The 26,797-nt window shown below is 47.1% G+C and overlaps 1 long non-coding RNA gene across 1 annotated transcript in view; it reads left to right on the plus strand.

The window, feature by feature from the left end:
- LOC139230448 (uncharacterized) overlaps positions 1–26,493 on the plus strand; it is a 31,665-nt gene extending 5,172 nt beyond the window's left edge. The window contains exons 2-4 of the long non-coding RNA XR_011587926.1: positions 5,391–5,479; positions 18,363–18,460; positions 26,327–26,493. This is a non-coding gene — a long non-coding RNA (uncharacterized lncRNA). The remainder of the gene's footprint in view (positions 1–5,390; positions 5,480–18,362; positions 18,461–26,326) is intronic.
- Positions 26,494–26,797: the final 304 nt, after the last annotated feature.

Consider the following 26,797-nt stretch of genomic DNA (forward strand, 5'->3'; position numbering starts at 1 on the left):
CTCTTCTAGGTCATCTATGTATATTGTAAACAGTTGTGGTCCCAGTACTGATCCCTGTGGCACACCACTAACCACTGATTTCCAACCGGAAAAGGACCCATTTATCCCGACTCTCTGCTTTCTGTTCGCCAGCCAATTCTCTATCCATGCTAATACATTTCCTCTGATTCTGCGTACCTTTATCTTCTGCAGTAACCTTTTGTGTGGCACCTTATCGAATGCCTTTTGGAAATCTAAATACACCACATCGATCGGTACACCTCTATCCACCATGCTCGTTATATCCTCAAAGAATTCCAGTAAGTTAGTTAAACATGATTTCCCTTTCATGAATCCATGCTGCGTCTGCTTGATTGCACTATTCCTATTCAGATGTCCCGCTATTTCTTTTTTAATGATAGTTTCAAGCATTTTCCCCACTACAGATGTTAAACTAACCGGCCTATAGTTACCTGCCTTTTGCCTGCCCCCTTTTTTAAACAGAGGCGTTACATTAGCTGCTCTCCAATCCGCTGGTACCTCCCCAGAGTCCAGAGAATGTTGGTAGATTATAACAAATGCATCTGCTATAACTTCCAAATTATTGGGCAGGGTTTAGTGTTATTGGGCAGGGTTTAATGTTATTGGGCAGGGTTTAGTGTTATTGGGCATTATTGGACAGGGTTTAGTGTTATTGGGCAGGGTTTAGTGTTATTGGGCAGGGTTTAGTGTTATCGGGCAGGGGTTAGTGTTATCGGGCAGGGTTTAGTATTATCGGGCAGGGGTTAGTATTATCGGGCAGGGTTTAGTGTTATTGGGCAGGGTTTAGTGTTATTGGGCAGGGGTTAGTGTTATCGGGCAGGGTTCAGTTATCGGGCAGGGTTTAGTGTCATTGGGCAGGTTTAGTGTTATCGGGCAGGGGTTAGTGTTATTGGGCAGGGTTAAGTGTTATCGGGCAGGGGTTAGTGTTTTTGGGCAGGGTTTAGTGTTATCGGGCAGGGGTTAGTGTTATTGGGCAGGGTTTAGTATTATTGGCAGGGGTTAGTGTTATCGGGCAGGGGTTAGTGTTATTGGACAGGGTTTTGTGTTATTGGGCAGGGTTTAATGTTATCGGGCAGGGTTTAGTATTATTGGGCAGGGTTTAGTGTTATTGGGCAGGGTTTAGTATTATTGGGCAGGGGTTAGTGTTATTGGGCAGGGTTTAGTAGCATTCTGCAGGGTTAAGTATTATTATGCATGGTATATGTGTTTGATGGGACAATGTAGAGGGAGCTTTACTGTGTATCTAACCCATGCAATTCCTGACCTGGGATTGTTTGATGGGACAGTGTAGAGCGAGCTTTGCTCTGTATCTAACCCGTGCTGTACCTGCCCTGGGAGTGTTTGATGGGACAGTGTAGAGCGAGCTTTACTGTGTATCTAATCTGTGCTCTATCTACCTTGGTAATACCTGGACTGGGAGTGGCTTGGGCTGCTTTGTGACATAATTCCTGGCTGCTCTTGTCATTGGCTTAAGGCCGGCTTTTTCCAACATAATAGTTGAAATTAAAACATTTAAAAAATCTGTATAATAAGGTAAGGTTCTTTTTTGAACCTTCAAAACATTTACATTTATTTTTCAAAACAATTAAATTTTTGTTTTATTTAATTAAATGGCATTTTAATTAATTTGAGATGAGCAATGTTTTTTATTTTGATGTGTGCATGTATTTTTGGGGTATTCCCATTCATACTTATGGTGTTTCTGTACATATGGAGTCCCCCTGAGCAGGAATGGGGATCCCTTCCTTTCATTGGTTGGGCCAGCCCACGTGATCCCAGGGGTGCTTGCGAACCACATGGACCCCTGGGATACATGGGCCTTGACTGGTGCGTACCAAGAGAGGCCCAGGAGCTTGAGTCTCCGTGGATCCAGAACCATCAGGGAGGTCCTAGTTTTTTTGCCGGTCGTAGACGTCCGTCCATGGGAAGCCTCCGACTGCAAATTCAGGCCCATTGTATTTACACAAGGGAGAGTGTAATTATAGGAACATAGGAACACGAGTAGGCCACATAGCCCCTCGAGCCTGTTGGGCCATTCAGTGAGATCATGGCTGATCTGTGACCTAACTCCATGTACCCACCTTTGCCCCATATCCTTAATACCGTTGGTTAACAAAAATCTATCAATCTCAAACTTAAAATTAGCAATTGACCTTGCATCAATTACCGTTAGCAGAAGAGAGTTCCAAACTTCTACCACCCTTTGCGTGTAGAAGTGTTTGCTAATTTCGCTCCTTAAAGGCGGGTCTCTAATTTTTAGACTGTTCCCCCAGAACACGATGGATATCCCGATCCTGGAGTGATTGAGCCCAGTTTGATACTTGACCTTCTTGTAGGCGTGGACAATTCACAAACAAAGTGGGTCGGTGTGAAGAGTGCAGGTCAGTTCGGTTATGACCTGTAACATGCGCAAATAAGAGGACTGCCCAGGTTGTGACTAGGACTCAAAGCTTACGAAGAGAAAACTGTTGTCAGGACAAGGCCAGCATAAGCAACGGGTCAACTGGGTACATGTACCCCATGAGATAAGGCAGTGGATATCACAGTAGAGAAGCATGAGACGTCTTAATGGAATGGGTATGTGGGGTCCGGAGAAAGCAGGCAGGGTGTCTGAGTCAGTGCCTTTTAACAGCGCGGAGGCATCTTGCCTGGCTGCAGTCTACTGTTAGAAATCAGGGAATCCTAAAAATGTATCAAACTGTTATGAATATAATAAATTGATATGTATGCTTTGTTTAAATAGTTGTTTTGAATGGGAGATGAATTGTCTGTTGAAGATGCTCAGAAATGCTAATGTCTTTGTACCCTGCTGAGATGTTATAGTATTGTGCACTATGACAACCATTAACTGTGGTTGTCAGGCATTTTGCTATGTCGTAAAAACTAGTTGAGGTGACAAAGCTCTGGTTTGGGCCGCATCGTTCAAAGGACTAGGCTTTGTATTGAGGGAATAGGGAAAAGATAGATGAAACATTTTCCAGAGGAAGAAATCCTGGGTTAGTATAAACAGAGAGATATCAAGTTGTTTGTGTACACTTGACTTGTGTCCTGAAACGTGAAACTCATTGATAATTGTAGGCATCATTTCTTTACACGGAGAACTGGAACTAGCAAGATTTTTACTTGGTTATTCAAGCAGAGTTGAAGATCTGATCTTAAATTCTCAATGACTGGGAAAAGCATTTGAACCATGCTGCCCGCTACTTGTCCTGTGGATTTTAGGGTGGTTTAATGCTCCTAGTTGGATTGATGAAAACTGCTGCAATCAACTTAATGCAAGGAAACATCAGGACACAGTTAAAAAATCACGGGCATGATTTGCCCAATCAAGGGCATAGGAGTTCTGCTAAATTTCTGCTTCAATAGATCGAGGCTACTCAGCTTTAATTTGAACTAAAGGGCCATTTTTTGAAACCGTTCAGACACTTGGGTGTGGAAATTCGATAGGGGCTCATTGGGGTGAAAATGGTGGCAGGACGGTAAGTTTTGCTGCAGGAAATGGTTTGCGTCTGCAGCCGAAAAATTCATCAGCTGGGCCCTGAGTGTGGAGCGGAGCGCTAAAGGAGGCGTTCAATTCCTCTTTTAGAGCACTGGGAAGGCTGAGCAACTGAAAATCCCCAGCTAAAGAGCCAGTCTCGGAGCGCCCAAAAAGAGGCCAGAAAAACACAGAAACCATTCCCAATACCTTGCTCACCCTACATAAACATAAATCACAACAATTAAAAATAAAACATACAATCGCAATTACCTTAGATAGTCATTCCTTACCTCACAGCCGCCGGTATAGCTGGGACAGTCCGCTTTCCCAGGCAGTCCCACTGGGGCAAGCAACAAGTCGCTACGGGTCCCCCAGAAAACAGATTTAATAACGGTGTCACAACCAGGGACGTTGCACACCGGCTCGCCTCTCCCGGGCGGTACTACTCCGCTACCCTGAAAAACCGGCAGCGAATGTCCCGGTGGGGCGCTGGAAGCTGGCTGCCCGCCCGGGAATGATTTCCGTTGCTCCGGGGCATGAACAGAAGCAGCAATGGACTGAATTTCCAGCGCAAAGTTTTTTTTCATTGTTGCTAGTTTCACAAAGATGAGTACAATACTTTTTTACTGGTATCATTACTATCTAAAGCAACCGCAACACAGGTACAATATATAACTACAGGCAACTCTCGATTATCCGGGTCCCTCAGGGATTGGGCTATGCCGGGTAAACGATTTCTCCGTTAGAGCGAGTTGACATTACAGTTAATGCTTACAGTACTGCAGGTGTGCTCAACCAATAGCTGTAGCATATCTTCTAATCCTTGAATTCTAGTCCTCCAAATCTAAAGACCATTAGGCTTGTTGATTACTTCCTGTAACTGTTCATGGCATTTTAATGAATTATGAGAGGCAATGTACCTGTGTGTGAGCAGCAGCGGGAGCTGAGGCAAGGCAGAGCGCTTAAAATCAGCGCGGCAAGTGCAGGCTCGACAGAGGCAGTGGACCTGTGTGTGAGCAGCAGCAGGAGCTGAGGCAAGGCAGAGCGCTTAAAAGCAGCGTGGCAAGTGCAGGCTCGACAGAGGCAGTGGACCTGTGTGCGAGCAGCAGCGGGAGCTGAGGCAAGGCAGAGCGCTTAAAATCAGCGCGGCAAGTGCAGGCTCGACAGAGGCAGTGGACCTGTGTGTGAGCAGCAGCAGGAGCTGAGGCAAGGCAGAGCGCTTAAAAGCAAGGCTCAACAGGCAGCATTCGTAAGGAACATCAGCGTTTCAAAGTGACGTCACACACACAGAATTTTAAATGCCGTTACAACAGTTTCCCGTTGCATCCGTGTGCGGATAATCGAGAGTTGCCTGTACAAGTAAAGGAGTTCCAAAGTTGGAAGATTTATAGAGAAAAAACACCTAAGTTGCATCCTCAAGAAATGCAAATCTGATAAAATATTTTGTATCCTTCATGTAAGACTGTGCAAGGCAATCGTTTTTTTTATTTGCTCATTGGATGTGGGCATTGCTAGCAAGGCCAGCATTTATTACCCATCTGTAATTGCCCTTAAGAAGGTGGTGATGAGCTGCCTTCTTGAAACGCTGCACTCCATGTGGTGAAACTTTTCCATAGTGCTGTTAGGGCAGGAGTTGACAAATATAAAATATAAATAAAGAAAAGTCTTGCATTTATACAGCTCCTTTCATGACCTCGGGATGTCCTAAAGTGCTTTACAGCCAATGAAATACTTTTGAAATGTAGTAACTCTGTTGTAATGTAGGAAACATGGCAGCTCCACAAAGAGCAACATGATAATGATTGGATAATCTGTTTTTTTAAGTGATTTTGGTTGAAGGATAAACATTGCCGAGAACCCCGGGATAACTCCCTTGGTTTTCTTTGAATAGTGCCATGGGATCATTTACATCCATCTGAGAGGGCAGACGAGGCCGCGGTTTAACGTCTCATCCGAAAGACGGCATCTCTGACAGTGGAGGTGAGTGTGCTACCAACTGAACCTCGGCTGACACAATTTGTTTGTGCATCTCAGTAAAATGAAAGTATATTTCAGTGCCTGTACCATGCACACACACAGGATATACCAATGTATTTAATGTGTGTGTATATAAATGTTGCACATTATTTCAGGTTGAATTCCAAAATTATTATTTTTTTGATTGGGGGTTGGAAGGAAGAAAATAGGAATACAGAAGTTGAGAATCCAGAGCTGTACAAAATAGTAATATTACCTTTGGTGCAGAGGGAGCTCATTCTAGCAGCACACAAGCACCCGACACACCAAAGATAGTCTTTTTGTTCAAATTATATCCGATCCATGACACACCTGCTATGGAGCTATTCAGTGGGGAGGTGTTAAACCTTGAACATCGGATTTACTTGGATCTTACTTTGAGTATAGAAGATTGACGGTTGTTTGTTTCAGATGATTTAAGGAGTTGATAGGTTAGATAGAGATAAACTATTTCCTCTGGTGGGGGAGTCTAGGACAAGAGGGCTTACCTCAAATATAGAGCTCGGCCGTTAAGGTGTGAAGTCAGGAAGCACTTCTTCACCCAAAGGGTAGTAGAAATCTGGAACTCTCTCCCTCAAAAAACTGTTGAGGCTGAGGGTAAATAGAAAATTTCAAAACTGAGATTGACAGATTTGTGTTAGGCAATGTTATTAAAGGTTACAGAACCAAGGTTTAAGGTGCAGATCAGCCATGATCTAATTAAATGGGGCGGAATAGTCTTGAGGGGCTGAATGGCTTACTCTTGTTCGTATGTTCAATTCAACCAATAAGGAAGGATATTGATGGCAAGGGAATAGGGTTATAGAACGGGAGTCTAAAAGATGGTTAAACATAAAGTGAGAGGAAATCCTTTTAAACATTAGTTAAACTGCCTGTACAGCAATGCACACAGTATCCGTAATAAAACAGGGGAGCTGGAGACCATCATGCATTGCGAGGAACTAGATAATAGGGATTACTGAGACATGGCTATGGCAAAATCAGAACTGGGAATTAAACATTGCACGGTGTAACATGTTTAGAAACAATAAAGAAGGGAAAAGGGGAGGTGGAGTTAGCTGTACTTATTAGTGATAAAATAATAGCTGTAGAAAAAAGTGATGCAGCTATCAGCAAGACAAAAATAGAATCCATATGGATAGAGATAAAAGATAATAAAGGATCACTCACATCAATAGGTGTAGTCTACAGACTACCTGATAGTGGAAGGCAGATAGAGGAAGAAATATGCAGAAAAATTGGGGAAATGAGTAAAAAACATAGAATAATAATCATGGGGGATTTCAACTACCCCAATATTAATTGGACAGAAGAGGTAGGTAAAGGGGATAAGGGAATGGAGTTCCTACAATGTGTACAGGAGTCCTTTCTAACCCAGTATTTAAAACGCCTAACAAGGGAGGATTCGCTATTGGATCTCGTAATGGGGAATGAACCAGAGCAGATAAGAGAAGTAAAAGTAGGGGAACTTCTAGGCAACAGTGACCATAATATATTGGACGCGACTACTGCCAGCGACACTAAATCGTTGCACATGCGCAGTTCCAATGGTCTCTTGGTTGTTCTTGCCGGACTTCGTAGTCAGCAATCATTTTGATAGGATGGAAATTGTGTTCGTTTTGCTGGTCACTAGAATAATTCACAGTCCTGCTTCTCAAATGTGGCCTCAGTCCCCAAAGGTTCAGGAAAGGACAGTTCATAAAGTCATAATGCGTGTAAAATGCTAATGACCATGATTCGATTCGATGTAAATATTAGGACACGAAGACATTGCAGGTTTAATGGCGAAGTTGAGCATGCACCCTGTCTAGATGATACGAAAGATCTTTACAGGAAAGGCTGTGAACATTATCCTGCTAGTTGTGTGTTTATAAATCAAATGCTAATGGAAAAATGTTGCGCGTTTTTAATTTTATTTGCATTTCTTTATAAAACATTATTTCCAACAAGAGAAAAAAATGCTAGCGTTGGCATTTACGCTGCCCTCCGTCCGTTGTAAGGTCCCTCAGTACTGCCCCCCCGACAGTGAGGTGCTCCCTCGGCACTGCTCTTCCGACAGTGCAGCGCTCCCTCGACACTGCCCCTCCGACAGTGCGGCGCTCCCTCAGCACACCCCCCCCGACATTGAGGCGCTCCCTCAGCACTGTCTCTCCGACAGTGCGCCGCTTCCTCAGTACTGCCCCTCCGACAGTGCGCCGCTCCCTCAGCACTGCCCCTCCGACAGCTCTCTGGGGTGGAGAATTCCAAAGATTCACGACCCTCTGAGAGAAGAAATTCCTCCTCATTTCCGTCTTAAATGGGCGATCCCTTATCTGAAACTAGGCCCCCAAATTCTAGATTCCACCACGAATGGGAAACATCCTCTCTGCATCTACCCTGTCGAGCCCCCTCAGAATCTTATATGTTTCTATAAGATCACCTATCATTCTTCTAAACTCCAGTGAGTACAGGCCCAACCTGCTCAACCTTTCTTCATAAGACAACCCCTTCATCTCAGGAATCAGCCTCGTGAACCTCCTCTGAACTGCCTCCAATGCAACTTTATCCCCCTTAAATAAGGAGACCAAACTGTACGCAGTACTCCTGGTGTGGTCTCACCAACGCCCTGTACAGTTGTATCAGGACCTCTCTGTTTTTATGCTCCATGCCCCTTGCAATAAAGGGCAACATTCCATACGAAGGTGTCAGGACCCCTGGCGGTGGGTTTAATGTGAGGCTGCTGCGACACTGCCTGTTTGGCCCCACGGGCCGAGAGGAATTTCTAGGCCTAAATATCAATGGGGACCGATAGGTACATACACTGTGAATAAGGCCATCAGCTCAACGTGGGATGATGTTATGTTTATCAGGCGGAGAGTAATCTTCAATCAATGCAGAGTTTTTTACAGCACAGAAACAGGCCATTTGGCCTGACAGGTCTACGCCGCTGTTTATGCTGCACACATGCCTCAAACCAAGTTAACACATCCCACCCAACCAACATATCCTGTTATTCTTTACTCTCCTATGTAAAGAAAAACTTGCATTTATATAGCGCCTTTCACAACCACCGGATTCCCAAAGCGCTTTACAGCCAATGAAGTACTTTTTGGAGTGTCGTCACTGTTGTAATGTAGGAAACACGACAGCCAATTTGCGCACAGCAAGCTCCCACAGGCAGCAACGTGATAATGACCAGATAAACTGTTTTTGTACGATAACATAGTGGTTCTGTTGCTGGACCAGTAATCCAGAAGTGTGGACTATTAATCCAGAGACATGAGTTCAAATCCCACCACGGCAGCTGGGGAATCTAAATTCACGTTAGTTAAATAAATCTGGATTTAAAAAGTTCGTGTGACCATGAAACAACTGGATTGTGGTAAAAACCCAACTGGTTCACTAATGTCCTTTTGAGAAGTTAATCTGCCGTCCTTAACCGGTCTGGGCCTATATGTGACTTCAGACCCACAGCAATGTGGTAGACTCTTAACTTGAAATGGCCCAACAAACCGCTCAGTTGTACCGAACCGCTATATCTTGCTATTCCTTACTCCCTCATGTACTCACCTAGCGGCCCAGCAAATCCAACTCTGAAATCCACCTCACGCCCACCATGTGGTAGTGCATTGTTCCACATGCACAGCACTCTCTGAGAAAACGGGCCAGAAATTGTGGTCGGAGGCTTCCCGCGGGCGGATGTCTCCGACCGAAATGCTTTTTACAAAAGTACCTGGTAGTCCTGGAGGAACGAAGACTTGCGCTCCGGGGAGGTCTAGACACGCACTCCACATATCCTGGGATCGTACGGGCATCCTGGGATCGCGTGGGCCTGGACCACCAAAGAACATGGAGTATTCTCATTGATAGTAATAGTGAGTTCTGTTTGTACAGAGCTCCCATTACTATCAATGGGAATACCCCTCAAAAACACAGAAACACAACACACAAATTAAAAAAACACCTCACCTATTAAAATTAATTGAAATTGAATTAAATTAAATGTGTTAGGAAAATATTTATTATTTTGAAAATGTTTAAGAAATGTTTTAACAGATTTAAACGGATGAGATGTTCAACCTCGGCCCCATCTCCTCTCTTAGGTGGACGTAAAAGATCCCACGGCACTATTTTGAAGAAGAGCAGGGGAGTTATCCCCGGTGTCCTGGCCAATAATTTTGTCAATCAACAACAAAAAAACAGATGATCTGGTCATTATCACGTTGCTGTCTGTGGGAACTTGCTGTGCGATAATTGACTGCCGCGTTTCCCACATTGCACTCCAAAAAGTACTTCATTGGCTGTAAAGCGCTTTGGGATGTCCGGTGGTCATGAAAGGCACCAATTAAATCCAAGTCTTTCTTTCTTTAAAAATAAACTTACCTTAATGGACAGCGTTTTTAATATAAAAATTTGTGATAAAACTTAATTTCTTCTATCTTTTAAAACTCTTATGCTGGTAAAATCAGGCCCTATACCTGCTGTTACCAGGCGTAAGAGTTCGAAGGACATTCGCTGAGCAAGAGTTGGGCAAATAGCACTTCTCCTGGGGATGCGTTGGAACTGTCAAAATAAATTTTGACAAATCGCAAGTGCTGGATTTCGTCGCGTGCACTTTGCGCATTTAACCCTGGAATCTGCGAGGGCTCTTCGGGCATGAGGTCACATCGTGCGCATCCAGAGAGGCCGCAATATCAGGGCCAATAAGCTTCTCCTGAATTCCTTAGTCGATTGATTAACATCGACCTTATATTTGTGATCCCTCGGTTGAGCATAACTTCCTGGATTGTGTACTCCAAGCCTCTATTTATAAAGCCCAGGATCCCGCATGCTTTATTAACTGCTTCGTTACCCTGTCCTGCCACATTTCTCTGTAGTGACAACCAATCCTTTGGAGCTTTCTGCATGGAGTCATAGATGCCTTCTCCATATCCACTTGCATCTGCAATTTTTTGAATTGTTGAATTGACAATAGGATTACATCGATATACGGCACGGAAACAAGCCAATCGGCCCAACCACTCCATGCCGGCGTTTATGCTCCACTCGAGCCTTCACCCGCCTTTCCTCATCTAAATCTATCAGCATAGCCCTCTATTCCCTTCTCCCTCATATACTTGTCTAGCCTCCCCTTAAATGCATCTGTACTAGTGTACTAGTTGCTTCAACCACTCCCGAGTTCCACATTCTCACCACTCTCTGGGTAAAGATGTTTATTCTGAATTCCCTATTGGATTTCTTGGTGACTATCTTATATTGATGGCCTCTAGTTCTGCTCTTCCCCACAAGTGGAAACATTCTCTCTGCATCCACTCTATCAAAACCTTTCATCATTTTAAAAACCTATTAAGTCACCTCTCAGACTTCTTTTTTCAATAGTAAAGAGACCCAGCCTGTTCATCCTTTCCTGATATGTATACCCTCTTGACAGCGCGGCGGCCCCGACCTGCGAGGGAACATCTGCGGCAGGTCGGGGCCTTAAAAGGAGTGTACCACTCCAGGCAGCAGCACGAGCTAGTCCGGGGGACGACGGCAGCGAAGAGAGCGACTGGATTGGATGTCACCAAGGTCCAGGTCGCTGATTGGAACGTGCGTGGCAGGTACAGCAGGAGCAGCGAGGTCGGGGCGAAGGAGCAGCGAGGTCGGGGCGAAGGAGAGGTGTGAGTTCGGGGCCCAGAAGAGGCGAGGGCCCAGGAGCAGCACGGGCCAGCCCACATTGCAATATGTGTGCGCCCTAGGTCTGTGCAGCAGAACTGGTCTCCAGTCGTCTTGGTTAATCCTTACCACTGGACCAAGACCTCGCTCTGTCAAGCCCGTGTGGTGGCTGGTGTTAAAAAATCCACACACAGGCATCTTCCACCCTGCAACATGGAGTTTGGGACCTGGAATATTAGGTCCTTCATGGAAACACCTGTGAACTCATCGAACTCTTCCTTTTTGGCGTGGATGCAAGTCATCCTCGATTCGAGGGACTGCCTAAGACGAAGACTCTTGACGATTGTCATTTGATACGTGTTCAATTCTGCTGTGATACAGAAGCAGTTAGACATAAAAATAGGAACAGATGTGGTTTTAATGACGGAAATTTTGTCTGCCTGAGTTGCAGCTATATCTCACCCACATCCTGTCTGTCAGCAAGTAACTGGACACAGTGTCAGTCCAATATAGCTAATGCAGAAACAGAAATTAAACTGTTATTTGATATTTTATCAACGACAATAACTTGTATTTATATAGCGCCTTTAACGTAGTGAAATGTCCTGAGGCGCTTCACAGGAATATTATGAGATTTAAAAAATTTGACACTGAGCCGCATGAGGAGAAATTAGTGCAAGTGACCAAAAGATTGGTCGAAGAGGTAGGTTTTAACGAGCGTCTTGAAGGAGGAAAGAGAGGTAGAGAGGCGGAAAGGTTTAGGCAGGGAGTTCCTGAGCTTGGGGCCCAAGCAGCGGAAGGTACAGCCACCGATGGTTGAGCGATTATAATCAGGGATGCTCAAGAGGGCAGAATTTGAGGAGTGCAGATATCTCGGTGGGGAAGGGGGGGTGCGGTTTTAGGAGGAGGAGGTTACAGCGATAGGGAGAGGGGCGAGGTGCCATGGAGGGATTTGAACAGGAGGATGAGAACTGTAGGGGCTGGAGGAGATTACAGAGATAAGGAGGGGGAAAGGGGCCATGGAGGGATTTGAACAGGAGGATGAGAATTGGAGGGGTGTGAGGAGCTTACAGAGAAAGGGAGAATGTGAGGGCCATGGAGTGATTTGAAAACCAGGATGAGAATTTTGAAATTGAGGCGTTGCTTATTCAATTAAAGCTAGTAACTTTTTGCAGGGCATATTTTTCCTTTCAAGACGCGAGGCTGGATTTTCAGTCCGTTGCTGTCCCTGTTAGCGCCCCGGAGGATTGGCAATGGCGGTGAAAATCATTCCTGGGCAGGTGGGCAGCTTCCAGCACCCCGTCGGCACATTGGGTGCTGGGCTTAGTGGTGGTGGGGAGCAGTACTGCCTGGGAGAGGTGAGCCGGTGTGCCGGGTGTGGGGGCGGGGAGCAGTACTGCCCGGGAGAGGTGAGCCGGTGTGTCGGGTTTAGTGGGAGCAGGGAGCAGTACTGCCTGGGAGAGGTGAGCCGGTGTGCCGGGTTTAGTGGGGGCGGGGAGCAGTACTGCCCGGGGGAGGTGAGCCGGTGTGCCGGGTTTAGTGGGGGGAAGGAGCAGTACTGCCCGGGAGAGGTGAGCCGGTGTGCCTGGTTTAGTGGAGGCGGGGAGCAGTACTGCCCGGGAGAGGTGAGCCGGTGTGCTGGGTGTGGGGGCGGGGAGCAGTACTGACCGGGAGAGGTGAGGCGGTGTGCCGGGTTTAGTGGGGGGAAGGAGCAGTACTGCCCGGGAGAGGTGAGCCGGTGTGCCTGGTTTAGTGGAGGCGGGGAGCAGTACTGCCCGGGAGAGGTGAGCCGGTGTGCCTGGTTTAGTGGAGGCGGGGAGCAGTACTGACCGGGAGAGGTGAGGCGGTGTGCCGGGTTTAGTGGGGGCGGGGAGCAGTACTGACCGGGAGAGGTGAGCCGGTGTGCCGCGTTTAGTGGGGACGGGGAGCAGTACTGCCCGGGAGAGGCGAGCCGGTGTGCCGGGTTTAGTGGGGGAAGGAGCAGTACTGCCCGGGAGAGGTGAGCCGATGTGCCGGGTTTAGTGGGGGCGGGGAGTGGCACTGCCCGGGAGAGATGAGCCGGTGTGCCGGGTGTGGGGATGGGGAGCAGTACTGCCCGGGAGAGGCGAGCCGGTGTGTCGGGTTTAGTGGGGGTGGAGAGCAGTACTGCCCGGGAGCGGTGTGCCGGGTGTGGGGATGGGGAGCGGCACTGCCCGGGAGAGGCGAGCCGGTGTGCCGGGCGTGGGGATGGGGAGCAGTACTGCCCGGGAGAGGCGAGCCGGTGTGCCGGGTGTGGGGATGGGGAGCAGTACTGCCTGGGAGAGGCGAGCCGGTGTGTCGGGTTTCGTGGGGGCGGGAAGCAGTACTGTCCGGGAGAGGTGAGCCGGTGTGCCAGGTTTAGTGGGGGCGGAGAGCAGTACTGCCCGGGAGAGGTGAGCCGGTGTGTCGGGTTTAGTGGGGGCGGGAAGCAGTACTGCCCGGGAGAGGTGAGCCGGTGTGCCGGGTTTAGTGGAGCCGGGGAGCAGTACTGCCCGGGAGAGGTGAGCTGGTGTGTCGGGTTTAGTGGAGCCGGGGAGCAGTACTGCCCGGGAGAGGTGAGCCGGTGTGCTGGGTGTGGGGGCGGGGAGCAGTACTGCCCGGGAGAGGTGAGCCGGTGTGCCGGGTTTAGTGGAGCCGGGGAGCAGTACTGCCCGGGAGAGGTGAACCGGTGTGTCGGGTTTAGTGGGGGCGGAGAGCAGTACTGCCCGGGAGAGGTGAGCCGGTGTGTCGGGTTTAGTGGGGGTGGGAAGCAGTACTGCCCGGGAGAGGTGAGCCGGTGTGTCGGATTTAGTGGCGGGGAGCAGTACTGCCCGGGAGAGGTGAGCCGGTGTACCGGGTTTAGTGGAGCCGGGGAGCAGTACTGCCCGGGAGAGGTGAGCCGGTGTGTTGGGTTTAGTGGGGGCGGGGAGCAGTACTGCCCGGGGGAGGTGAGCCGGTGTGCCGGGTTTAGTGTAGGCGGGTAGCAGTACTGCCCGGGAGAGGTGAGCCGGTGTGCCGGGTTTAGTGGGGGCGGGGAGCAATACTGCCAGGGAGAGGTGAGCCGGTGTGTTGGGTTTAGTGGGGGCGGGGAGCTGCACTGCCCGGGGGAGGTGAGCCGGTGTGCCAGGTTTAGTGTAGGCGGGGAGCAGTACTGCCTGGGAGAAGTGAGCCGGTGTTGAGAGTCCCAGTTTGTGACACCGGCTCGATATTTGGTCCATGCCCGATCCATCGCGCCCCACAGTGCGCCCTGGTGGGACCGCCTGTGAAAGCGGGAGGTCCGAGCTGTAGTGGCCGCAGTGAGGGAAGGAATGTCGCCCTGAGGTAAGTGTGAGTGTTCTTTATATTTTTATTTTTGGGACTCAGGTGGATGAGGCATCAGTGAGGTATTGGGAATGTTTTTGGTGGGTTTTGATGATTTTCTTTTGTTCCACCGAAGCCTCTCTGAAGGCGCTCCGAGGCCGGCTCTTTACCTGGGGATTATCCCATGCTCAGCCGGCCTTCCGCCCTGAGTGAGATGTGGACCGCCTCCCTTAGCGCTCCGCCCCACACTCAGGGCCCAGCTGGTGAACTTTGCGGCTGCAAACACAAACCTTTTCCCAGCGCAGAATTTCTCATAAGCTTATGGGGATTCTGTTCATTAATGGAGTCCACATAAGCTTATGAGGAATCCTCTTTTCTAATTAGTGGGCCCAGGACGCTTCTGAACCTCCTGCGACCCTGGGATCACGTGGGCCTTTCCACAGACGTTTGCCTATAGGCCCAGGACCCGTTCCGGAGACACCAGGTACTTTCGGATTTTGTTTTCGGGTCGGAGGCGTATTCTTCTGGTGCGCCTCTGACCACAAATAAACGACACCTTGGAAACCAATATTTTCAGAGCTAAAAACCAGGCCACTGACATTCAGCACTTGTTATATTACATGCTCTTTCCTCCCCTGTTTAATAAAATAACTTGCCTTCTCTGTGAAACTTTCAAGCACTTGTATTGGAGGCAGTTCAGAGAAGGTCCACTAGGTTAATTCCTGGAATGTTGGCCTTTATTGCAAGGGGGATGGAATATAAAAGTAGGGAAGTCCTGCTACAACTGTACAGGGTGTTGGTGAGACCACACCTGGAGTACTGTGTACAGTTTTGGTCTCCTTATTTAAGGAAGGATATACTTGCATTGGAGGCAGTTCAGAGAAGGTTCATGAGGTTGATTCCGGAGATGAAGGAGTTGTCTTATGAAGAAAGGTTGAGCAGGTTGGGCCTACACTCATTGGAGTTTAGAAGAATGAGAGGTGATCTTTTGAAACATAAGATTCAGAGGGGGCTTGACAGGGTAGATGTAGAGAGGATGTCTCCCCTCGTGGGGGAATCTAGAACTATGGGGCATAGTCTCAGAATAAGTGGCCGCCCATTTAAGACGGAGATGAGGAGGAATTACTTCTCTCAGAGGGTCATGAATCTGTGGAATTATATGCCCCAGAGAGCTGTGGAGGCTGGGTCATTGAATATATTTAAGGTGGAGATAGACAGATTTTGAATGATAAGAGAGTCAAGGGTTATGGGCAGTGGGCAGGGAAGTGGAGCTGAGTCCATGATCAGATCGGCCATAATCTTATTGAATGGCGGAGCAGGCTCGAGAAGCCGACTCCTGCTCCTAGTTCTTTTATTCTTATTGTTCCGCCCGGGATAACAACTGAATTGCACCTCATGAAATATCGTTTAGTTGAACGAAGTATCAGGGTCACTGCAAAACTTCTTCCCTAATTAGCTATTACCGACTGCATACTTGGCACACTGCCAGTCTCCTTTCTCACACAGCTCAGACACTCAAATCACCAGGGCTGCCTGTGGCAGGAGGAAATTTATTCCAGAACCGATGCTGAGTAAAAAATAAATGAAGATTTGCATTAAACGAGGTTCTGGTCATGTTTCTCTGAAACGCCTCAATATACTTCACATCGAGTAGATCTTAAATCGTACTGACCCTTATTACATTGCGGGTTAGACACGGATGTGGTCGTAGATCTGGCTTGATATCCTATGTGTTCCGCTTGAATGCATGCAATGAAAAGACGTGTTCCTCTTGATTCAGCAGAGCTTATTCGGAAGTCTTCATCAAAATACTGAACACAGTTCTGGTCTCCTTATCTAAGGAAAGACATACTTGCCTTGGAGGGAGTGCAACAAAGGTTCACTGGACCAGTTCCTGGAATGAGCAGAGACTGAGTAGACTAAATAAGAAAGAAAAACTTGGATTTATATAGCGCCGTTCACGACCACCGGATGTACCAAAGCACTTTACAGCCACTGAAGTACTTTTGGAGTATGGTCACTGTTGTAATGTGGGAAACACAACAGCTAATTTTCGCACAAGCAAGCTCTCACAAACAGCAATGTGATAATGACCAGATAATCTGTTTTAGTGATGTTGGTTGAGGGATAAATATTGGCCCAGGACACTGGGAAGAACTGCCCTGCTCTTCTTCCAATAGTGGCCGTGGGATCTTTAACGTCCACCTGAGAGAGCAGACGGGGCCTCGGTTTAACGTCTCATCCGAAAGGCGGCACCTCTGACAGTGCAATGTTCCCTCAGTACTGCCCCTCCGACAGTGCAGTGCTCTCTCAATACAGCCCCTCTGACAGTGCGGCCGGCGCTCCCTCAGTACTGCCCCTCCAACAGTGCAGCGGAGGCTCCCACATTACTGCCCCTCTGACAGTGCGGCCGGCGCTCCCTCAGCACTGCCCCTCCAACAGTGCGACGCTCCCTCAGTACTGCCCCTCCAACAGTGCGGCCCTTCCTCAGCACTGCCCCTCCAACAGTGCGGCCCTCCCTCAGCACTGCCCCTCCAACAGTGCAGCACACCCTCAGCACTGCACTGGGAGTGTCAGCCGAGATTTTTGTGCTCAAGTCCCTGGAGTGGGACTTGAACCCACAACCTTCTGACTCAGGCTTGTTTGCTACCCACTGAGCCACGAGTTGACACTGTGACACTGACATTAAGATGAATAACAAGTGCTGGAGATCGCTCTTTGGGGTAAGTAGTTCCTTGCTTGGTTTGAATCGGCCAGTGAGACTGACTGACACCTTCATTGACCAATTAGTTCATGGACCCAGTGCTGGCCAGGTATCAGGGACATTCTGCACACTCACAGAGATCAGCACAAGAGCCCAAAACATCCCCATCAGAGGAGCTGATCCTGGAAAGGTGCAACACTAATTCTGAGAGTCCATGAGCTACCTCTAGATATTAGCTCCTGAATGCTCTCACTACACATGGTTTTCCTGTGGTTGCTGCTGGAATAGTTTTCAGTTTCTCTCTGATTTCCCCTCTTGACCTCTCCACGCTCACCTTGTCCATGAGACCTACTTCCTGCTCCCTGAACCCTATTCTCACTAAACTGCTGACCACCCAACTAACCTTTCTGGCTCCCATGTTCGCTGACATTGTTAACGGTTCTCTCTCCTCGGGTACTGTTCCCGTCTCCTTCAAATCTGCCGTCATCACCCCTCTCCTCAAAAAAACAACCCTTGGCCCCACTGTGCTTGCTAGCTATCACCCCATCTCCCACCTCCCTTTCCTGTCCAAAGTCCACGAACAAGTTCTCGCCTCCCAAATCCATGATCATCTTTCACGCAACTCCATGTTTGAATCCCTTCAATCTGGTTTCCGCCCCTGCCACAGTATTGAAACTGCTCTCATCAAAGTCACAACTGACATCCTTTGTGACTGTGACAAAGGCAAACTACCCCTCCTCGTCCTTCTGGACCTGTCTGCAGCCTTTGACACGGTTGACCACTCTATCCTTCTCAACGCCTCTCCACCATCGTCCAGCTCGGTGGGACTACACTCGCCTGGTTCCATTCTTATCGATCTAATTGTAGCCAGATAATCACCCGCAATGGCTTCTCTTCCCACTCCTACATCGTTACCTCCTTGGCCCCTTCCTATGTCTCATCTATAAGCTGCCCCTTGGTGATATCATGCGATATCATGAAGTCAGTTTCCACATGTATGCTGACAACCCCAGCCATAATTTCTTCTAACGTGGTCGGTGTCTAATTTACCTGTTTTGGCTTATTACACTGCTGTGAAGCACATTGGGACGTTTTACTATGTTAAAGGTGCTATATAAATAAAAGTTGTAGTTGTTGTTGGAATAGTGCGGGTGCGTGTCATCAAACTTAAGAAATGTTCCACCTTTGACCTCTTCCAATTTTTTATTTCAGCTCATCAGAGATGATCAGGACTGCCCTTCAGATGACATGTAGTTCCTGACAGCATATTAGCAGGACTATACAAGAAACACGAGAGTGATGCTAAAGAGGTAGGACATGTTCAGCTACAATCTTCAATGTCCATCTTACTCATGTTTCTAAAGGCACCAACGTTGCCCGTGGTCAATTCTTCCTCCATCAGCATCAGAACATCTCTTTACAAAATCCTGCTTCAAAAATCAACCACCCAGATCTTTGTATACTGTAGTATTCTGTATTCGCTGCTCACGATGTGGTCTCCTCTACATTGCGGAGACCAAACACAGATTGGGTGAGCACTTTGCCGAACACCTCCGTTCCATCTGTAAGTGTGACCCTGAGCTTCCGGTCACCTGTCACTTTAATTCCCTGCTCCACTCCCACTCCAACCTCTCCGTCCTCGGCCTCTTGCATGGTTCCAATGAAACTTAACGCAATCTCGAGGAACAGTACCTTATATTTCATTTAGGCACTTTACAGCCTTCTGGACTCAACATCAAGTTCACCAATTTCAGACCAGAACCTCTGCCCATGTTTCCCTCCATTTCCTCCCTTTTTTTACAAGCCCCCCCTTTTTATTTATTTATTTATTCTCTGTTTCCCATGACAGCTGGTAATTATTCTGCCATTCACACCCTCTCCAGACTCATCTTTTGTTTCTTAACTTATGCCATTACCATCTCATTTCTGCCCATCATCCCTTTTGTCTCTCAAATCTCTCCTGCCTCCCTCCCTATCACAGACCTTTTGTTCTTTCCTCCCCACTTTCACTGCCCCTGCACTTGCTTAAGAATCGGTTACACCTTTGTACCCTCTCTGGTGCAATCACATCTTTCCTGTAATGTGGTGACCAGAACTGCATGCAGTACTCTAGCTGTGGCCGAACTAATGTTTTGAGTTTTGTCCATAGAAATAGGGAAAAGGGCAGAAAAGCACAGTTAAACATTCAAGTAATTTAAGCGAATCTAACTGCCTGAAAGGGTGGTAGAGGCAGAAACTCTCATCACATTTAAAAAGTACTTGGATGTGCACTTAAAGTGCCGTAACCTACAGGGCTATGGACCAAGAGCTGGAAAGTGGGATTAGGCTGGGTAGGTCTTTATCGGTTGGCGGGGACATGATGTGCTGAGTGGCCTCCTTCTGTGCCGCAAACGTCTCTGATTCTATGACTGCTGCCTGCCTGCGATCTGCTTTGGCCGAGACAATGGATCATCTTGTCCCCATTCAAGAATGGTGGGTGTTCTAAGAGAGTTGCAATCCCAACTTCAACTGTAACTTGGTATTGAGAAATAACCAGAAACATATCACCACAGGGCATTCTTTTTATTTATTTACAGTCGTGAATATCAGTAACTATACAATACAGCATGTGCTGTACTTTATCCCATTTCTATTTTCATACTAAATTGAAAAAGATACACGTATGAAAATGCTGAGTAGCCTCCAAATTCGTCAAAACACTCTCATGAAAAATGCACCACACTATACAAGAACATAAGACATAGGAGCAGGAGTAGGCCATAGGGCCTCTCGAACCTTCTCCGCCATTTAATAAGATGAAGGAAGGGAGTGAGGGAGGACGACTTGCATTTATATAGCGCCTTTCATGACTACCAGACGTCTCAAACTGCTTTATCGGCAATGAAGTACTTTTGGAGTGTCGGCACTGTTGTAATGTGGGAAATGCGGCAGCCAATTTGCGTACAGCAAGCTCCCACAAACAGAAATGTAATAATGATAATCTGTTTTTCTGTTATGCTTATTCAGGGGTAAATATTGGCCAGGACACCGGGGATAACTTTCCTGCTCTTCTTCAAAATAGTGTCATGGGATCTTTTACGTCCACTTGAGAGAGCAGACGGTGCCTCGGTTTAACGTCTCATCTGAAAGATGGCACCTCCGACAGTGCAACAGTCCCTCAGCACTGCACTGGAGTGTCAGCCTAGATTTTTTTTGTGCTTAAGTCCCTGGAGTGGGACTTGAACCCACAACCTTCTGAAAGGGTTGTCCTATGAGGACAGATTGAGTAGATTAGGCCTATGCTCTCAGGTGTTGAGTAGAATGAGAGGAGATCTCATTGAAACATACAGGGCAGCAGGCGCATGGGAGCACCATCACCTGCAACTTCCCCTCCAAGTCAGACACCATCCTGACTTGGAAATATATTGGCCGTTCCTTCATCATCGCTGGGTCAAAAACCCTGGAACTCCCTCCCTAACAGCACTGTGGGTGTACCTTCACCACACGGGACTGCAGCGGTTCAAGAAGGCGGCTCACCACCACCTTCTCAAGGGCGATTAGGGATGGGCAATAAATACTGGCCTTGGCAGTGACGCCCACATCCCGATCGAATAATAAAAAAAGAAAAGATTCTGAGGGTGATTGACAGGATAGATGCTGAAAGATTGTTTCCCATGGCTGGAAGGTGTAGAACCAGGGGTCACAGACTCAGAATAAGGGGTCAGCCATTTAGGACTGAGATGAGGAGGAATTTCTTCACTCAGGGTGGTGTATCTTTGGAATACTCTACCACAGAGGGCTGTGGAGGCTCAGACGTTTATATTCAAGGCTGAGATAGATAGATTTTTGGACTCTAGGGGAATTGTGGGATATGGAGATCAGGCAAGGAAAGTGGAGTTGAGGTCGAAGATCAGCCATGATATTGAATGGCGGAGCAGGATTGAGGGGCCGAATGGCCTACTCCTGCTCCCATTTCTTACATTGTTATGACAGGAATTTGACAAACAATAATTAAAAAGAAGACAGCTTTGAATACCATGAAATCTGCAGACCATGGAGAACAGACACAGCCCCGATTCTAACCCTCTCCGCCTGGCGGGAACATGGCAACCTTTCGGTCAAACCCGCGCTTTACATCCCAATCCATTTCAAATGGTGAGTAAAATCGGAGGGAGGGCGTCCCAGACACATCTGCCCAGCAGATCGATTAGAATCGTGGCCAAGGGGAATGTGTCAACGTCAATGGTGCGAGAGAGGAACAACAGGGTTCTGCGGAAAGCTGGGAATTAAGGCATGCTTGGGCCCAGAGTTCTTTTGAGAAAGTGTTCTCCTGACATGAACATGCTGGGTGACTTTACCACTCCAGCAAACCAATATGGTAATAAGCTCTATTTTATAGTGGCATAAAGGGATGATTGTTCTCTCGTCAAAGGCCTACTTGACTCTGCGTTTAAATCCGTCAGACTGATCGCTTCATATATATGTCCAAGCTGGAAGATAAATACAAATTATTTCAGTTAGGTAAAACTATACCGTTGCGATGAGTTACCTCGTTCTTTTTGCTGGTTGTGGTTTCTTCACATAAAACCTGTTGTGTCAAGATAAAGAAATTCGCAGATGATACAAAGATTGTCCGTGTGGTTGACAGTGAGGAGGAAAGCTGAGGAGGAAAGCTGTAGACTGCAGGAAGATATCGATCAGGTGGGCAGAAAAGTGGCAAACTGAATTGAACCCGGAGAAGTGTGAGGTAATGCATTTGTGTCGGGGCAACAAGGCAAGGGAATACACAATAAATGGGAGGATACTGAGACAAAGGGACCTTGGAGTGCAGGTCCACAGATCCCTGAAGATAGCAGGCCAGGTAGATAAGGTGGTTAAGAAGACATACGGAATATTTGCCTTTATTAGCTGAGGCATGGAATACAGGAGCAGGCAGGTTATACTTGAACTGAATAAAACACTAGTTAGGTCACAGCTAGAGTACTGCGTGCAGTTCTGCTCACCACATTACTGGAAAGATGTGATTGCATTAGAAAAGGTGCAGAGGAGATTTACGAGGATGTTGCCAGGACTGGAAAACTTTAGCTATGAAGAAAGATTGGATAGGCTGGGATTGTTTTCCTTGGAACAGAGGAGGCTGAGGGGAGATTTAATTCAGGTATATAAAATTATGAGGGGCCTGGATGGAATGGATAGGAAGGACCTATTTCCCCTAGCAGAGAGGTCAATAACCAGGAAGCATAGATTTAAAGTCATTTGGGAGAGATTTAGAGGGGTTTTGAGGAAACATTTGTTCACCCAGAGGGTAGTGGGGGTCTGGAACTCATGGCCTGAAAGGGTGGTAGAGGTGGAAACCCTCACCACATTTAAAAAGTACTTGGATGTGCACTTGAAGAGCCGTAACCTACAGGGCTATGGACATAGTGCTGGAAGGCAGGATTAGGATGGATGGCTCTTTGTTGGCCGGCGCGGACACGATGGGCCAAATGGCCTCCTTCTTGATTGTCTTTTTTCTCTGATTCTATGGTGTGTCTCTCGCTCGTTCCTGAATGGAGTCAAATGAAACAGTCGATGGCCACATGCAGCAAGACCTGGACAACATACTGCCTTGGGCTGATAAGTAGCAAGTAACATTCACGCCACACAAGTGCCAGGCAATGTCCATCTCCAACAAGCGAGAGTCTAACCACTGCCTCTTGACATTCAACGGCATTACCATCGCCGAATCCCCCACCATCTACATTGTGGGGATCAGCATTGACCATAAACTTAACTGGGCCAGCCACATAAATACTGTGGCTACAAAAGCAGATCAGAGGCTGGGTATTCTGCGGTGAGTGTCTCTCCTCCTGACTCCCCAAAGCCTTTCCACCATCTACAAGGCACAAGTCAGGAGTGTGATGGAATACTCTCCACCTGCCTGGATGTGTGCAGCTGCAACAACACTCAAGAAGTTCGACACCACCCAGGATAAAGCAGCTCACTTGATCGGCATGCCATCCACTACCTTAAACATTCACTCTCTCCATCACCGATGTACCGTGGCTGCAGTGTGTACCATCTACAAGATGCACTGCAGCAACTCGCCACAGCTTCTGGGCAGCACCCCCCAAACCCGCGATGTCTACCACTAGAAGGACAAGGGCAGCAGGCGCATGGGAACAACATCACTTGCAAGTTCCCCTCCAAGTCACACACCACCCTGACTTGTAAATATATCATCATTCCTTCATTGTCGCTGGTTCAAAATCCTGGAACTCCCTCCCTGACAGCACTGTGGGAGCACCTTCACCACACGGGACTGCAGCAGTTCAAGAAGGCGGATCACCACCACCTTCCCAAGGGCAATTAGGGATGGGCAATAAATGCTGGCCTTGCCAACGACGCCCACATCCCAGGAATGAATAAAAAAATACACCAGTATAACTTTGAGAAACCCCTTTAAGAACTGTAGGGTGACAATTACTCTCGTTGATAATAGAGGGAGGGGAGCCCTTTAATGAGCGACCTGACAACAAGAACAACAACAACTTATATTTATATAGCACCTTTAACATAGTGAAATGTCCCAAGGCGCTCCACAGGAGTATTATGCGACAAAAACAATTGACACCGAGACACATAAGGAAAAATTAGGGCAGGTGACCAAAAGCTTGGTCAAAGAGGGAGGTTTTAAGAAGCATCTTGAAGGAGGAAAGAGAGGCGAAGAGGTTTAGGCAGGGAGTTCAGAGCTTGGGGCCCAGGCAACAGAAGGCACAGCCACCAATGGTCATACGAATAGCTATTCAGCCTCTCGAGCCTGTTCCCCCATTCAATGAGATTGTGGCTGAACTACGACCTAACTCCATCTCCCTGCCTTTGGCCCATATCATAAGAACATCAGAACATAAGAAATAGGAGCAGGAGTAGGCTACACGGCCCCTCGAACCTGCTCCGTCATTCAATTAGATCATGGACTCAGCTCCACTTCCCTGCCCACTCCCTATAATCCCTTATCCCCTTATCGTTAAATAAACTGTCTATTCCTGCCTTAAATTTAGTCAATGTCTCAGCTTCCACAGCTCTCTGAGGCAGCGAATTCCACAGATTTACAACCCGCTGAGAGAACAAATTTCTCCTCATCTCGGTTTTAAATGGGCAGCCCCTTATTCTAAGATCATGCCCTCTAGTTCTAGTCTTTCCCCATCAGTTCAAACATCCTCTCTGCATCCATCTTGTCAAGCCCCCTCATTATCTTATATATTTCGATAAGATCACCTCTCATCCCTCTGAATTCCAATGAGTAGAGGCCCAACCTACTCAATCTTTCCTCATAAGTCAACTCCCTCATCCCCGGAATCAACCTAGTGAACCTTCTCTGAGCTGCCTCCAAAGCAAGTGTATCCTTTCGTAAATATGGAAACCAAAACTGTACGCAGTACAGCAGGTGTGGCCTCACCAATACCCTGTATAACTGTAGCAAGACTTCCCTGCTTTTATACTCAATCCCCTTTGTAATAAAGGCCAAGATTCCATTGGCCTTCCTGATCACTTGCTGTACCTGCATACTATCCTTTTGTGTTTCATGCACAAGTACCCCCAGGTCCTGCTGTACTGCAGTACTTTGCAATCTTCCTCCATTTAAATAATATCTTACTCTTTGATTTTTTTCTGCCAAAGTGCATGACCTCACACTTTCCAACATTATACTCCATCTGCCAAATTTTTGCCCATTCACTTAGCCTGCCAATGTCCTTGTGCAGATTGTTTGTGTCCTCCTCACACATTGCTTTTCCTCCCATCTTTGTATCGTCAATACCCTCAATACCTTTGGTTAACAGGAAGCTATCGATCTCCGATTTAAAATTAACAGTTGACCGAGCAACAATTGCCATTTTCAGAAGAGAGTTCCAAACTTACCACCCTTTGTATGTAGAAGTGTTTCCTAATTTCACTCCTATACAAATACAAGGCGCTATATAAATACAAGTTGTTGTTGTTTTTGAAAGGTCTGGCTCTAATTTTTAGTTCCAATTTATGTTCCTCGTCCTAGAATCCCCAACCAGCGGAAATAGTTTCTCTCTATCTACCCTATCTAATCCCCTTAATATCCTGAAAACCTGCATCAGATCCCCCCTTAACCTTCTAAATTATAGGGAATACAACCCTAATTTGTGTCATCTCTCCTCGTAATTTAACCTTTGAAGGCCATGTATCATTCTGGTAGACCCACACTGCACTGCCTCCAAGGCCAATTTATTCTTCCTAAGGTGGGGTGCCCAGAACTGCTCACAGTGCTCCAGGTGTGGTCTAACCAGGGATTTGTACAGCTGCAGCATAACTTCTATCTCCTTGTACTCAAGTCCTCTCGATATAAAGGCCAGCATCCCATTGGCCTGTTTCATTATTTTCTGTACCTGTCCATAACATTTTAATGATCTGTGAACCTGAACCCCCAAATCTCTTTGGACCTCCACCTATCACCATTTAGAAAGTACCATGTTCTATCCTTTTTAGTTCCAAAGTGGATGACCCCACAATTGCCTGCATTGAACTGCATTTGCCACAGTTTTGCCCATTCATTTAATCTGTCGATATCCCTTTGTAATTTTATGCTTTAATGGTAAGGTTAGAATTACCCTGAATCTTTTTTTCTGCTTATTTTTCTGCTTCCAAAGTTGAATTTTGGTTAAATGTTCCAAAGAAAATGACGATGCAATTGAATTGATCCGTTGCCCATCAGTGGCCGCACATTTTGCTTACATGATTGGCTCCTGAAATTGCGGCCTCCCCGAGTGTGTACGATGTATGCCCGAAGAGGCCCTAGACGCGCGATGCGCATGCGCCTTAACCCGACAGTTGTGACCTGTTGAAATGTCTTTTGATTGATCGTACATATCCCCAGGAGAAGGGCCTTCGAAGGCAGAGATTTGGGCTATTTGCCCAACTCCTGCCCAGCGAATATCCTTCAAACTATGCCTGGTAACAGCAGGCATAGGGCCTGCTTCAACAGCATTAGAGTTTTAAAACATAGAGAAAATAAATGTTATTACTTATTTTTATATTAAAAACCCTGTCTATGGGCTGAAAATTGTTCCCTTTTTTTGGAGAAAGTTGGTTGTTCTGGTGTAAGTTAAAAATCCCCACTTTCCCTAATAAACTTGCTCCAGAGTAACTTAGTTACGATTTTTTAACTTTAGTTTTGTTTTTTTCAAAAGGGAGCATTCCCAGCCACTTACGCTAGTTCTGGCCATTTATACAACTTTGATCAGCGAAAACTTACTCCAAATCGACTTAGGCCAGCGTATGTGGCCACTTCAGAAAACCCTTGCGGAGAGTTAAGAAATCATGCAGGTAAGTAAGTAAGGACCTGCATCCAAAGCACCAAGCACCAAACCTTGCAAAGAAAAGTTGAAATAATTCTATAACAAATAGAGAACTGAAATAAATAATGCAATAACAAATAAAGAAATCAAGTCAATCCTACCTTAAACTTTAAAGTCAGCCCGGGAAGGCAGCGGGCCGGCCTGTGCGGGAGGCCACTCGGCCTGGGAAAGGGGCGGCTGCAAATCAACCACGGGGTTACTCTCTGAAGATCGGACTCACTATAGCCGAGGTGCTTTTTCAGTGGGACAAGGGCTGAAGGAAGTCTGCACTATGACGTTTCCAAAAAGGGTCGAATTCTTGCT

The sequence above is a fragment of the Pristiophorus japonicus genome, chromosome 19 (assembly GCF_044704955.1).
Source record: "Pristiophorus japonicus isolate sPriJap1 chromosome 19, sPriJap1.hap1, whole genome shotgun sequence".
Taxonomy (NCBI): Eukaryota; Metazoa; Chordata; class Chondrichthyes; family Pristiophoridae; genus Pristiophorus; species Pristiophorus japonicus.